The sequence below is a fragment of the Protopterus annectens genome, chromosome 10.part0 (assembly GCF_019279795.1).
Source record: "Protopterus annectens isolate FY-2018-M chromosome 10.part0, PAN1.0, whole genome shotgun sequence".
Classification (NCBI taxonomy): domain Eukaryota; kingdom Metazoa; phylum Chordata; order Ceratodontiformes; family Protopteridae; genus Protopterus; species Protopterus annectens.
In genome coordinates, this window is record NC_056744.1 from 125987076 (window position 1) to 126001478 (window position 14403).

General features: G+C 44.6%; 1 protein-coding gene across 1 annotated transcript in view; it reads left to right on the top strand.

Moving 5' to 3' along the window:
• HELZ (helicase with zinc finger) overlaps window positions 1–14403 on the top strand; it is a 3197037-nt gene that overhangs the window by 2604597 nt on the left and 578037 nt on the right. The window lies entirely within an intron of this gene.

Below are 14403 nucleotides of genomic sequence, written 5' to 3' on the forward strand. Positions count from 1 at the left end.
CTTTTCAGATTTCCAGAAAGCCACAAAGGGTGTGTCCAAAACAGACAACATCGCAGTGGATGTGACTAAATCTGTACTGTAATAAATCTGGGAGAAAGAATTGAATTAAGCCAAGGGTGTGGGGGTCACTAGGTCTTCAGGACCTAGGGGGATCTAATTGCTGTGTGGTACATATTAAAGTTATTTCCAACTTTTTGATTCAGAGATGGGCCTGGACAAGAATCAAGATTAAGAGAACATATTTTTTCAAGGAAGAAGTAAGATGTACTCCTAGTTTAATATTCAAAGATGACAGACCATAGTTTGCAATAAAGTAAGAAGACAGGCACTTGAGAAAATACATGACTCATACCTAGAAACAATAAAGTACAAAGAATGAGCAAATGGTATCATGTATCATCCTGGAATGTCATCTCAAACGTAACACATTGGTACAGAATTCTTCCATATGCAGTGCATGCATACTGTATCAGTCCATAGGAAGAGCTGATAAGCATACCCAGTACCAGAAAGTTAGCACATAGCTTGACAAATGTAGCAAATGAATAAAAATATATAACTGTCTAACAAGTTAAGAAGGCTTCTTGCACTGCAAAGAATTATGATCAGTTGAGTGTAAACTAGTTTGTGTTCTCAAAATGTATTTCAGGATTTACATCCTAAGCTTCACTCACAAGGTGAGTTTCTTGACATCCAGTTCTGAAACTTGCATCAAACTGTTTGTGATCACATACATGATCATGAGCCTCTGTATAAACCTTTAGACTACATTTGAAGACTTTGCATGTGAATCTTAGTATATCCATGCTAGGTGTCTGCTACTTTGCATATTCTTGCTCATCAGCCATGAGCCACCGCTGAAAGTGTTAGCATTTGATCATAAGTAGTTTGTGTTCTTAAAGTGGATGGCCAGGATTCACCTCTAGAACTTCACTTGCGAGGTGAATTTCTTGACATCCATTTCTCGAACGCACTAACTGCTTGTGAATAGACATGTGATCATAATCCTCTACATACAACCCTTAGATCTGATGTGTTTTCCATCCATTCAGATTTCTGACACTTCTAAGCTTTGAATCCGGTACTCAGGCTCCTCCCCATACCATAATCCCTGTGTAAGGAGTGAGCTACTGCTGATCGCATTTGGTGATGTAAACAATTGACTGTTGTCTGGTGCTTAGGAAATTTTTTAAAATGACTGGTTAAAGGATAAGTACTACTTCTGTTGGGTTGACTTTCTTATTTCATTATACATCCTACCCCACTTCTAGCACTTTGGATATATTGCCCCACCCTCTTTTCATTTTTCTCTTTTTTTTTTCTTGTCTCACAACCCTGACAAGACTTTACTTCTTTAAAGAAAAAAGACAGATATCTAGTGTAGTTTTGTTTTAAAGAATGGGTGTTATTTTTTGACTGTGTTTTTCCTTTTTTCTTTTTCTGGGTTGGCAGAAAAGCATTCAGGCTTTAAGGAAACACATAGCTTGCTTGCATAAGCTCCCGAACTCAGATGCACACAATAAGTGCATGTACTGTTTAGGGCCATCGCACTTGGGCATCTCCTGCTCCATTTACGAAGCCTTTGGTCAATGGACCATCAATGAAAGGAGCAATAAATGTATTTTAAAGGGGCTTCTTCAGCTGGAGGGAAAACACCCTTCTCGATTGAGGAATGCTGCTTCCTCTTCTCCATTAGCCAAAAAGATATCTGACAAGCCAAAAGACAAAAAGATTTGGCAAAGGAAAAAGAGGAATCTAAAACATCTAAGAAAATGTCCCCAGACCCAGGCACCCTTGTCGGCTTTGGCATTCGAAATGTCCAGACTTTTGGATTCAACACTCTCTTCAGATCCTGTAATCATAGAATCGCATACAACTCCTAGGTTCTGTCCAGATTTTATTACACTCATGCTTTGTTCTCCAGTTTTATAGGAGAGGCCATGTTACCATTGCAGGCCACCACCCTCCCCTACTTCTTTTAAGTCAGCTAGGTCTACCAGGATCCTCCCTGAAGCTGACGTGGACAAGATGAGATTTCTTTGGACCCAGATCCAATTGGGAGTCATCCTGTCCCTGGCTGTTGTCAGAACCAGAGGAGCTACTACTTTCCCTCATTCTTTAGTGGCTTCTTCAGTCCATCCTGTTGGGTCAGAGCCCTTATATCTAATTTTCACCCATGCTAGATCGCATTGGGACCAAAAGCTCTTGCATCCTTGACTCTGAGTTCTTTGCTGAAGTCGGCTCTGACCCTGACAGTTCCGTCTAAGTCACAGAGCTGAACTCTCATTGTCAACTCCAGCAGGGTAGGATTGGACATGAACCAGTGTTTAGATCCATTCCTCTCCCTATTAGCCTCCGAACTTGATAGTTTAGCTCTGGCATTAGCCTTGGATCACAGCTGATTGACATGTGGGATTCAGACATCTTCAGGGGTTTTGGCTCCTGCAGTGAGGCTCCCCAAATCCATGTCTATCTCTGTGTTCAAGGTTTAACCTAGAGAGAAGACTACTTAAGAATTGGATCAACCCTCCTTCATAGGATTTCCCAGGTTCTGTGGCGTACTTTTCTTGTCCCATATGGACAGCCAGTTTCCACAAGCCTTGAGCCAGTTGTCCTAGGAGAGACTGTCAGCTCCTGAGTCCTCCCCTGAACAGTCCACAGAAGAAGTACACAGGAAGCACTGGTGCAAAAGGAAGCACTTGGGTTCTCCTGAGGAATCCTCTACCACTGACACACTGATGAGGGAGATGGTTCTCCCAGACCCCCCCCCCCCTTTGAGGACATTTTGTTCAGAGAGATACACTGGCTTCTCAGAAAGAAAGGGGTTGGTCTTCCAAAGTGCCTTCTCAAGAAGAGTCAGTTGGGTAGTCCCCTGGCCAATGAGATGATAGACCCTGAAGTCTAAGTGGGTGTGGAAGGACCCAAACACAGATGAGGCTCTTCCCAAGAAACCTGAAAAGTTCCTTGTTGCTCCCAAAGACCATCCCCATTGGAGCAAGGGTACCCATGGTAAATTCCATGGTGGTGGCTGCAGCCTCCAAGAAGGAACTTGCAGAAGAAAGTCCACCCACCAAACCGAGAATTGCGTGTGTTGGACAGATTTGGAAAGCATGTTTAAGCCTCACCAACTTTTTGGTGAAAGCACGTGATTATTTGGCATGTGTTAATTTGACCAAGGAAATTGCCAAATATATCTCCCAGGGACCTTGTCTGTGGGTCAAAGAAAATTAATTGATTCACCATTGGCTATCCCGCATTCTTTATCCAGTGGCCTGTATGTGCCTTCTCTCTAATGCCATGGAAAGTGCATCTAGTGCAGCCAACACGGGTATTTCCATAAGGAGGCATGCCCGGATGTGGCTGTGTAACTTTGTGGAACATTTTAAGATGTCCTTTGTCACTGCCCCCTACAATGGATCAACCTTTTTTGGTTCCAAAGTTAGATACTATCTCCAGAATTGAGAAAAATGATAAATCCTGATCTGCCTTAGGAAGATAATCTGATTTTGTAAACCTCAGGGATTTACATCTGACACTTCCAGAGAAAAAGCCCCCCTGAGTCAGAGGGGGAAACTCTTAAAATGAATGTCACTCAAGGGGCAGAGGTGGTCCACAAAACCAAGGTTTCAGTGGTCCTTTCTAGGACTTTCCAACACTCCTGAATGGTTGCCTTGACTGTTGCACTGTGGAGGCAGTCAGGGGGCAGTTATCCATGAATGCAACTTGGCCATCTGTCAGGACAAATGGGTGCAAAAGATTACCAGAGGCTTCTTTTTTTCCCCTTCCATACCTTTCCTCCACCCCTTGAAAAGATTTCCTGGTGATCCACTCTCAAAAATGGAAGAAATCACTTCAAAAATAAGGAAGCTTTTAAGAAAATGAATCATCCATGAAGTCCTTCCAAACAGAGGATCCAAAATTCACTCAAGGTTCTTTTTAGTGTCAAAGAAAAACAGGGACCTAAGGCCAGTTTTGGATCCAAGTCACTTGAACAGGTTTGTGAAGCCGATGAAATTCTGGATGGTCACGATTAATTCCATTCTTCCCCTACTGAGGAAGAATTGTGTGGATGTGCTCAGTAGATTTTCAAGTTGCTTACCACCATATAAAAATATACAGACGCTCCAGGAAGTATCTTTGTCTGGGAACAGGCCATTTAGTGTTCAGCTATGCCCTCTGTTCTCGCTACAGCCCCCAGGTGTTGACCAAGTATATGGCAGTAGTGGTAGTTTATCTATGACTGCAGGTATTCCTGCTTTTCCCATATTTGGTTGATTGACTTATCACTGCCCCCACCAGTAACATTCTCATTCAAGCCAGAGACTCCTTGCTCCACCTGTCTATAGACCTGGGGATTACAGTGAATCTAACAGAATGCAAGCCACAACCAGTTCAGTTACTAGAATTTATTGTAGCACTTCTGAACACAAAACTTAAGATAGCAAGGTTCCCCCAGATAAGAGTTGCATTGCTTCACCAACTAGCCCAGGACATATTATCACACCAGAGGCCATCTGGGCTCCATGGTAGCCTCTATCACATTAGTTCCCCTAGCCAGATTCTATGTGGGTACTTCAAGTGGACTGTGGAGGTTCAGTAGTTAATCAGAGAACAACCCATGTTCTTTCAAGTGTCACCAACTAAGAATGCAAACCACAGATATAGTGGTGGCTGGAGTTTCCATATGGTCTATAAGGATGTCCTTTCATTCTTCCTTCTCCCCAAGCCGTAATGACCATGGACACTTCCCGGGTGGGGTGGGGCATTATTTTGAAAAGGGCAACAGTCCAAAGCACATGGTCCCAGTCAGAGGGCAGTCTGCACATCATTGTATTGGAGATGAGAGCAGTTCTTCTAGCAGTGCAGGCTTTTCAGAACTCTCTCTCATTGGGTGTTATTTCTATCCAGACAGAACATGGCAGTTGTTTGTTACATCAACAAATGGGGAAGAACCAGGTTGGAGAGAGGTCATGAGAGTGTGGCAGTGGGTGGTATCTTATTGCTGCTATCCTTGTGGATAGGTTAAGCAGGTTGATTCTACTCCCTCTTGAGTGGTCCCTGAGTCCCTTAATAATGGAGTGGATTTTCAGTCATTTGGGCAGACTTTGCTTCTCCCCACAACACCAAATGCAGCAATTTCTTCTATCTAATTCCCCAAGAGGAAGAATCACCCAGGGACTCTCAACACATTCTTGGCCCTCAGGACTCTCTTTTTTTTTTTTTTTCCCCTCCTCTAGTGTCCCAATTCCAAAATTTCTACAGCAAGCCTCCTTGATGAAGGTCACAGTTATCTTAGCCCCTTATTGGCCTTGACAAATGTGGATGTTATTTGTGTTTCACTGTTGCAGTCATTACATTTGGGTAATCTGCTTGCAGGTTGCCCTCAGTTGGTCTGATTAACAAAGTCTTGGGTCCTGCATCGGTTGCTGTCCCTTCTTCCATGACGTCAGGTCGTCAGGGGTATAAAACATGCAGCTGACACCATTACATCAGTCTTTCTTGCCGTGCGGTGCCCGAAGCAGAAGCAGTTCGCAAGTACCGGTCGGCCGACTCTTGAAATTTTTGTGTTCGAGTTTCAGAACCGAAGTCTTCAACTAAAAGTGAAGTACCCTGTTAGGGAAACTTTTTCTTGCTCCTTACCGATGTCAGTAAAAGTTAATAATTGCATTACTTGTGGAAAGCAAATACCTCATAAAGATTTTCATTCGTACTGTATTCCTTGCCTAGACCCTGACCACAATGTACCTTGCTGTCGGTTTTGTGCTTTATTTAATCAGCGCACTATCCGTCGTCGGTATATTTTTGCCTCTAAATATTTCGGTTCTCAGTTTAATTATCCAGAAAATTTCGTCAGTTAGCCATCCAACTACCGGGATTCCAAAAAAACACAAAGATAAAGACAGAGACAGGCCGCCGAGGTCCAAAACTGCCGACGACGCTTCTCCTAAGCCAGTCGCCAGTTCGCCGGTACTCAGTGAGGTGCTTTTGCAGCCCCAGATAACTGCAACTTCTGATTCACAGGCCTCTACTGAGACCTGTTCGGAGTCCGGTATGCCGCAAGATACTTCAACTATGGAACCCCCGGATGTGTCTACCTTGGATGGGTCTGGAGCCTCTGTGCAGGCACCGGCTTCTGAGGGTGTATTCAGGCCTACGGACTTGCATATTAAATCGACACCTCCTTCATTACTAAGGCCTAAATCTCGATCCATGTCTAAAAACCTGATGCCCAGGCCACATGCTCAGGCCTCTATGCCTGAAAACAAATGATAAAAATGGCCGAAGATCTAATAACTCTAATCAGGGATAGCCAACCCCCCCGCCCCCCTCTAAGAGGCCTAGGGCTAAGCTTGATTATGAATCTTCTGATCAGGATTCTGTTTCTTCTGACTCATCTGATGACCTGGATTTGTCCTTACCTACTTATGAGGACTCTGATGCAGAGAATTCTATTCCCTCTGCTTCCCCTCCTGTGGATTTTTCTTTTGGGGAAAACTTACATACTCTAAGGGAGCATTTTCACTGGGAAAGCCAGGAATTTTCTGATTCAAAAAAGAGGCTTAGGGATTTCCTCCTTCTACCTCAGCATAGGCCTTTGGCTATTCCTCCTGTACTAGACATTGTTGATGTTTTCTCGGAATCCAGTTTGGCCCCTGATTCCCTGCCTCCTACTCCTAGTAAACCTGACAGATACTACAGGGTTCCTGAGTCCCACAAGTTCCTTTTGAAAAATCCTATTGCAGATCCAGAGACTATTTCTCAGGGGCCCAAGGGCATTAAGGCTTCTACTGCTAAAAATCCTACTCCTTCTGATAGAGACTCCAGGGCCCTGGATAGATGGGGTAAAAAGGTTTATACTTCAGCAACCTTAGCAATCAGAGCTTTAAACTGCCAATTTCATATGTTAAAATATCAGCAACATGTCATTGGATTGCTTAAACAGAAAATGTTGATTCCTGACTGTGTGGAAAATAAAGATTTATTAAAGCATTCTGACGAACAAGTTGGAAAACATATTTTGCAATGTGATTTTGATTCTTTAGAGGCCTCTTGCAGGGCTGCTGTTACTGGGTCTATGCTTAGAAGGCATGCTTGGCTTAAGGAGCAATCTTTGCCTGATCATGTTAAAGCTAAATTGTTGAATGATCCTTTAAATCAGGACTGCCTGTTTGGCAACAAGGCCGAAGAAGTTCTTAAAAAGATGGAAAATAAAGCTAAATCTATGCAAACTGTTAAAGATTTTTTACAAGTGCAGCCTCCTAGATTTAGTAGGCACTGGCCTACTAAGAATTGGTCCTTTCCAGCCCCTTCCAGGTCTTCTCAAGCCAAACCCAGGCACAGCAAAACCCCTCAGGTTTCAGTCCCAGGGGACTCTCAGAACTAAGCAGTGAGGGGCCTCCACTTCCAAATCTGGGAGTAACAAGACACTCCCCTATGGTAAACAGTCTCAATGACTTCCTTTTAAAATTTTCAAGCACTTATCTTCTGACCGCCCCTTTGGGGGGAAAGATTGCTCTTCATGCAAAGAACGGAGAACTCATAACCCAGGACAAATGGGTTTTAAATATAATGTCCCAGGGATACAGATTTCATTTCCACACGTTGCCAATGCCAAATGGGTGGCCGGACCTGCCCCCAAATCAGTGGGCAGAGGCTCAAAAACAAGTACTTTCTCTCTTAAGCATGGGGGCAATTCAACTGGTACTAGAAGAGGAAAAGGGACAAGGTTTCTACTCCAGACTTTTCCTGGTACCCAGAAAAGACAAATCATGGCATCCAATCCTGGACCTGTCTACTCTAAACACCTTTCTGGAGATTTCAAATTTCAAGATGCTGACTTTTCACCAATTACTCCCTATGCTAGGCAAAGACACCTGGTTGGCAACACTAGATTTAAAAGAATCACACCTGCACATCCCAATCAAGGAATCTTGCAGAAGATACCTATGCTTCAAAGCAGGCTATACACGCATTATCAGTTCTCTGCACTGCCCTTTGTCTTGTCTACTGCGCCCTGGGTATTCACAAAGTGCCTGGCTCCAGTTATTGCATTTTGCAGGCAAAGAAGTATTCAAATATACCCATACCTGGACAATTGTCTAATTCAGGTAGAGAGCCAGGGCATGCTTTTGAATCATCTGGCGTTTGTAAAAAGAGTTGTCCTTCAAGGATGCATCTGCAGTCCTTACAAATGGGTTGTCCTGTCGTCAGGCAGCCCTTCGGTCGGCCGGATTCCAAAGTCTGGGTCTGGCCTCGGCTGGTGTCGCACTTCACCCGACGTCATCTCTGCTGGTCTTCGGGTATAAAGGCATCAGCCGACGCCATTTTCCTCAGTCTTTCTTGCCGCGTGGCGCCCGAAGCAGAAGCTGTTCGCAAGTGCCGGTCGGTCAGATCCAGAGATTACTACTACCGAATACTACAAGACTTCTAAAAGCTAAGTACCCGTTGGGGACTCTTTCTTGCCTCAGCCGATGTCAGAAAAAGTGAATAACTGTTTAACTTGTGGGAAACAAATACCTCATAAAGATTTCCACTCTTACTGCTTACCTTGTTTAGGCCCAGACCACGACGTAGCAGCTTGTTTAGCCTGTGCTTCTTCAACCGACGAACGCTTAGGCCGGTCGGAGTTTGCTGAACAGTTTTTCGCTCAGATTTTGCGTACATTATGCCGCCGGATCCTCCGACTACTCAAATTGTTAAGCAAAGAAAAGGACCGACACTCGCGGTCCGCGGTTTCGCCGAAACCACGGTTAAGCAAACGAGTGTCTCGGTTTCGGCCGCAACCGTGCAAACGGATCAATCTGCAGCCGAATCCATGACTACTACCGAGACCCCTTCTACCCTAGTTGAATCGGCCTCTGAAGTTTTGCCTACTAATGTGGTTTCTCTAGAATTATCGGACACCATCCCTTTGGATGTCTCTACCCCAGCACGTGGTGCTGCTAGGCCTCCTGCAGCCATGTCTATAAAGGCCTTTGCCAGGGCTAAAGCAGCCAAAACTGCTAAGTCTGTGCCTGTTAAGCCCCCCTCTCACAGGCCCAGTTCCAGTTCCCAAATGTTTACTCTGGCAGAGGATCTCATCTCTCTAATAAGGGGATCCCAATCTCATCCAGACAGGGCCTCTCAACCTCTAGAAAAGAGACCCAGAGCAGAGCCCCCTGAGCCAGTGTCCTCAGATGACTCTTCTGATGATACAGACAATACAGACCATCCAGAGGCTCCTTTTTCTACTTATGAAGATTCCGATGCTGAAGAATCTATTCCTTCTGCCTCTCCACCAGAGGAATTTTCCTTTGGGGAAACCTTACATGCCATGAGAGAGCAATTCCAATGGCAGGGACAAGATTTCTCAGATTCGAGAAAAAGGCTTAGGACCTTTTTACACTTACCGCAACATAGGCCCTTAGCTATACCTCCAGTTCTTCCTGTTGTGGATGATGCATTTAATGATGCTTGCACTGCTCCTGATACTTTACCTCCAGCCCCTGCTAAGCCCGATAGGTTTTACAGGGTACCGGACACTCATCACCACTTATACAAGGCTCCTCTTGCAGATCCTGAGACTATCTCCCAGGGGCCTAAGGCAGTAGCTTCGACCTCAGCGAAAAACCCTCTCCCTTCTGAAAGGGAATCCAGGTCCTTAGAGAGATGGGGTAAAAAGGTATACACCTCTGCTACTCTCTCAGCTAGAGCTTTGAACTGTCACTTTCATATGATCCAATACCAAGAGTTTATGCTTGATCAGTTAACTAAGAAACTGTCCTCTGATGATCCCTTAGATAAGAAATATGTTCTAGAAATGGTGAATAACATTCAGCAGGTTAGTAACCATTCTTTAAAATGTGGCTATGATGCACTGGAGGCTTCATTTAGATCAGCCATGACTGGCACAGTTATAAGAAGGCATGCATGGTTGAAAGAACAGGTCTTGCCGGATCATGTTATAGCAAAGCTATTAGATGCTCCTATGGATAAGGTCAGTCTATTTGGTTCTCCTGCCCAACAAGTAATGAAGAAAATGGAAGAGACGGCAAAATCTGTACAAACAGTTAAAGATTTCTTACAGGTTCAGCCCCCAAGGTTTAGCAGGAACTGGCCTTCCAAAAATTGGTCCTTTCCAGACTCCTCTAAATCTCAGAGAGGCAGGAATAGACGTTCCAGAGGCAGAAATCAATCCAGAGGAGGTGCCTACAGGGGACGCCAGTGGCAAGGCAATAACCAACGAGGCACAGACACAACCACTACCACTGCAACAGGACAATCACAGTGACTTGGCTCTGACACCGCCTACCAGGGAACAAATAGCAGCACCCTTAGGCAGAAAGTTAGCCTTATTTTCAAAAAACTGGCACTATAGCACAAGAGACAAGTGGATTTTGCAAACTATAGACCAAGGCTACAGGTTTCATTTCCACACCTTACCAGTAAAAAGAGGAATGCCAAACCTACCACCATATCAAAAGACAGAAGCTCTAAAACAAATAGCTCAATTAACAAAGATGAGAGCTGTGGAAAGGGTACCACCTACAGAACAAGGCAAGGGATTTTACTCCAGACTCTTCCTAGTACCAAGAAAAGAGAAAAGTTGGAGACCTATTCTCGACCTGTCCGCTTTAAACACATTCATCATTATTCCAAAATTCAAAATGCTGACCCTACAGCAACTTCTTCCCATGCTGGGCAAAGGAGTATTGGCTGGTAACTCTAGATCTCAAGGAGGCATACCTGCACGTCCCCATACGACCAAATTGCAGAAGATACCTCAGATTTCTTGCAGGATCAGAGCATTATCAATTCTCAGCATTGCCCTTTGGCTTATCTACTGCACCCAGAGTGTTCACGAAATGCCTGGCATCAGTAATCGCTCATTGCAGGCTTCAGGGAATCCAAATTTATCCATACCTGGACGACTGCCTGATACAAGCGGACAACAAAAGCAAGCTGACACAAGACTTACAAAGAGTCATTTGCTTACTACAAGCCCTGGGATACGCAGTCAATTTAAAAAAGTCAAGACTGATTCCATCCCAAACAAGAACATTCTTGGGTGCAGAATTGGACACAGTAAAACAGATGGCATTCCTAACTGCAGAAAAACAAGAACAACTTCCTCTTTACTTCTTGGCATTAACAAAACAGAACAAACTAACAGCAAGGAAAGTACTGCAGGCCTTGGGCTTCATGGCATCCTGCATAATCCTGGTCCCCCATGCCAGACTGCATATGAGAAAGCTACAGTGGTACCTAAAGAATTTGTGGTCTCAACACAGGCACAGCTTAGAAACCGAAATACCACTAATCCCATGCCTGAAACTAGAGTTCCTATGGTGGGCAAGGGCATGCCAGTCAAACCCAGGTTTGTCCTTCCACAACATTCAAACAAGCCAAACCATCACAACGGACGCCTCAGACCTCGGTTGGGGGGCCCACATGCTGGACAAGTGCATTCAAGGCTTATGGACTCCAGATCAGCTGCACCTGCACATAAATCAAAAAGAAATGCTGGCAGTAAAACTAGCAATCCAGAATTTCAGACCATTCCTCAAAGAAGGCCAATTGATGATAAGGAGAGACAACACCACAGTCATGTGGTACATCAACAAACAGGGAGGCACTCATTCATACCCCCTATGCCGAATGGCTCTGGACCTATGGAATATGGCTCTGAGCTACAACATTCAGTTACAGGCAATATTTGTACCGGGAAAAGAAAACATCCTAGCAGACATGTTAAGCAGAACTACCTTGGATGCTCACTTATGGATGCTACACCCGGACATCTTCAAGGCCATCACAAAGAAATGGGGAATGCCACAAATAGACCTATTCGCATCCCCACTCAATCACCAGCTCAAGAAATTCTGCACAAGGACATACCACCCACTTGCTTGGAAGGTGGACTCTCTATCCTTCAGTTGGAAAGGCCTGACAGCATATGCATTTCCACCTCTTCCTTTGATGCACAAGGTACTACTGAAAATCAAAGAGGAACGTCCAAGGATAATTCTGATAGCTCCAAATTGGCCAAGACAACATTGGTATCCATTGCTGAGGAGCATGTCTCGGGGGGAAACGTGGACACTACCCCTGACTCCTTTGATGTTAACTCAGAGCGACTACAACATCCTGCATCCAAACCTGAAAACTCTGCAACTGACTGCCTGGAACATTACATAAGAGCAACTAACCCAGATTTATCCCAAAGGGTTAAAGACATTATCCTTGAGGCCCGCAGACCTTCAACAAGAAGGAACTATGCAGGAAAATGGAAAAGGTTTGTCATTTGGAGTACTGAAAGAGGGAAAGATGTGTCAAAGGTAGATATTGCCAACATCCTGGAGTATTTGGCAGAGCTTCTCCATACAGGCCTGTCCTATTCCTCCATCAAGATACATGCATCAGCTATTTCTGCAGAATACAGCTTGATCCCCTGTCTTCTCACATCCTCTACTCAGGCAGTTCCTGAGAGGAATTAAGAATGTAAAACCTCCTAGGAAACCACCATTACCAGCATGGGACTTGAACTTTGTGCTAGAAAAATTGACACTCCCTCCATTCGAACCAGCAGCAACAGCAGATCTTCAACACCTATCCTGGAAAACTGCTTTCCTACTGGCAATTACTTCAGCAAGAAGGGTTTCGGAACTACAGGCTTTAATGGCAGTACAACCCTTCCTAATCTTCCATCAAGATAGAGTGTCCATGAGAACTAATCCTACAGTTATGCCTAAGGTGGTATCCAGAGTGTCTCTAAACCAGGCAATCCACCTACCTACCTTCTTTCCCAATCCACAGAACAGGGGGGAAAGACTGCTGCATACCTTGGATGTACATAGACAGTTGCGCTACTACCTGGACAGAACCAAGGGCAATAGAAAAACTGACCAGCTTCTAGTAACTTATGCAACAGGAAGGGAAGGAAAAGCAATTTCCAAACAGACAGTCTCCAAGTGGATAGGAAATTGCATAAGATTCTGTTACTCCTACCATGGAAAGCAAATTCCACAGAACATAAGGCCTCATTCTACAAGGGCTACAGCCACTACCACTGCTTTCTTACGAGGAGTGGCTACCAAGGACATTATTGAGGCTGCTACTTGGACCTCCGTGCATACATTTGCCAAGCATTATAACTTACCTCTATACTTTAGATCCCGAGCAGGGTTTGCCACTGCTGTTTTGCAAGGGATCCTAACTACACCATAATTCTTCTTCCTCCTCCCCTAGTTTGGCTATGGTATTCTACCCATTTGTAAGAACTGCAGATGCATCCTTGAAGGACATAGTACAGTTTTGTACCTACCATAAATGTAGATGTCCGAACAGGATAGCATCTGCAGTCAGGATTACCCACCCTCCTTCCCCTCTGTGGTACTCCTAGGGTATTTGCCCACCTAATAGCTAGCTGGGGGGGGAACTCTTATGGTGTATTTGTTTGTATATATGTACATACATGCTTATTTTTTGTGTGTGCCTTCTACTTTTTTGGAAACATTGGCATTTACCCAAAAATTTAGCTTTCCAAGAGGGCAACTGGCATCTGGGGCAAGAAACACTGAGGAAAATGGCGTCGGCTGATGCCTTTATACCCGAAGACCAGCAGAGATGACGTCGGGTGAAGTGCGACACCAGCCGAGGCCAGACCCAGACTTTGGAATCCGGCCGACCGAAGGGCTGCCTGACGACAGGACAACCCATTTGTAAGGGCTGCAGATGCTATCCTGTTCAGACATCTACATTTATGGTAGGTACAAAACTGTACTTTCTAACTTGTCTGGAGTACACCATAAACATACAAAATCACAACTGGTACCCTGTCAACAAATTACATTCCTGGGAGCAAGCTTGAATACAACTTCCCAGATGGCTTACCTCACGCCAGAAAAGCAAATTCATTTGATAACCTACGTCAAACAAGTGGCCACAAAAACCCTGCTATCTGCAAGACAAATACTGCAAGCCTTGAGTTTCATGGCCTCCTGCATTCTTCTAATTCCATATGCAAGACTGCATATGAGGAAACTACAGTGGTATCTAAAAAGCCTATGGAGTCAACATTCTCACAGCCTAGAAACAATGATTCCTATCATAACTTGTCTACACCTAGAGTTCCTCTGGTGGGCAGAGGCCTGCCACCAAAACAAGGGACTACCATTCACACTACCCCCTGCCGCCCAAACCCTAACAACAGATGCATCAGACTATGCATGGGGGGCTCACATGGCAGGGAAGTGCATTCAGGGCAAATGGAACCCAAGTCAAATGCACTTGCTTATCAATCAGAAAGAAATGTTAGCTGGACAGAATGCTCTGACAGCCTTCAAGGACTACTGTCTTCCAGGACAACTAATGGTAAAGACGGACAACACCACGGTTATGTGGTACATAAACAAGCAGGGGGCT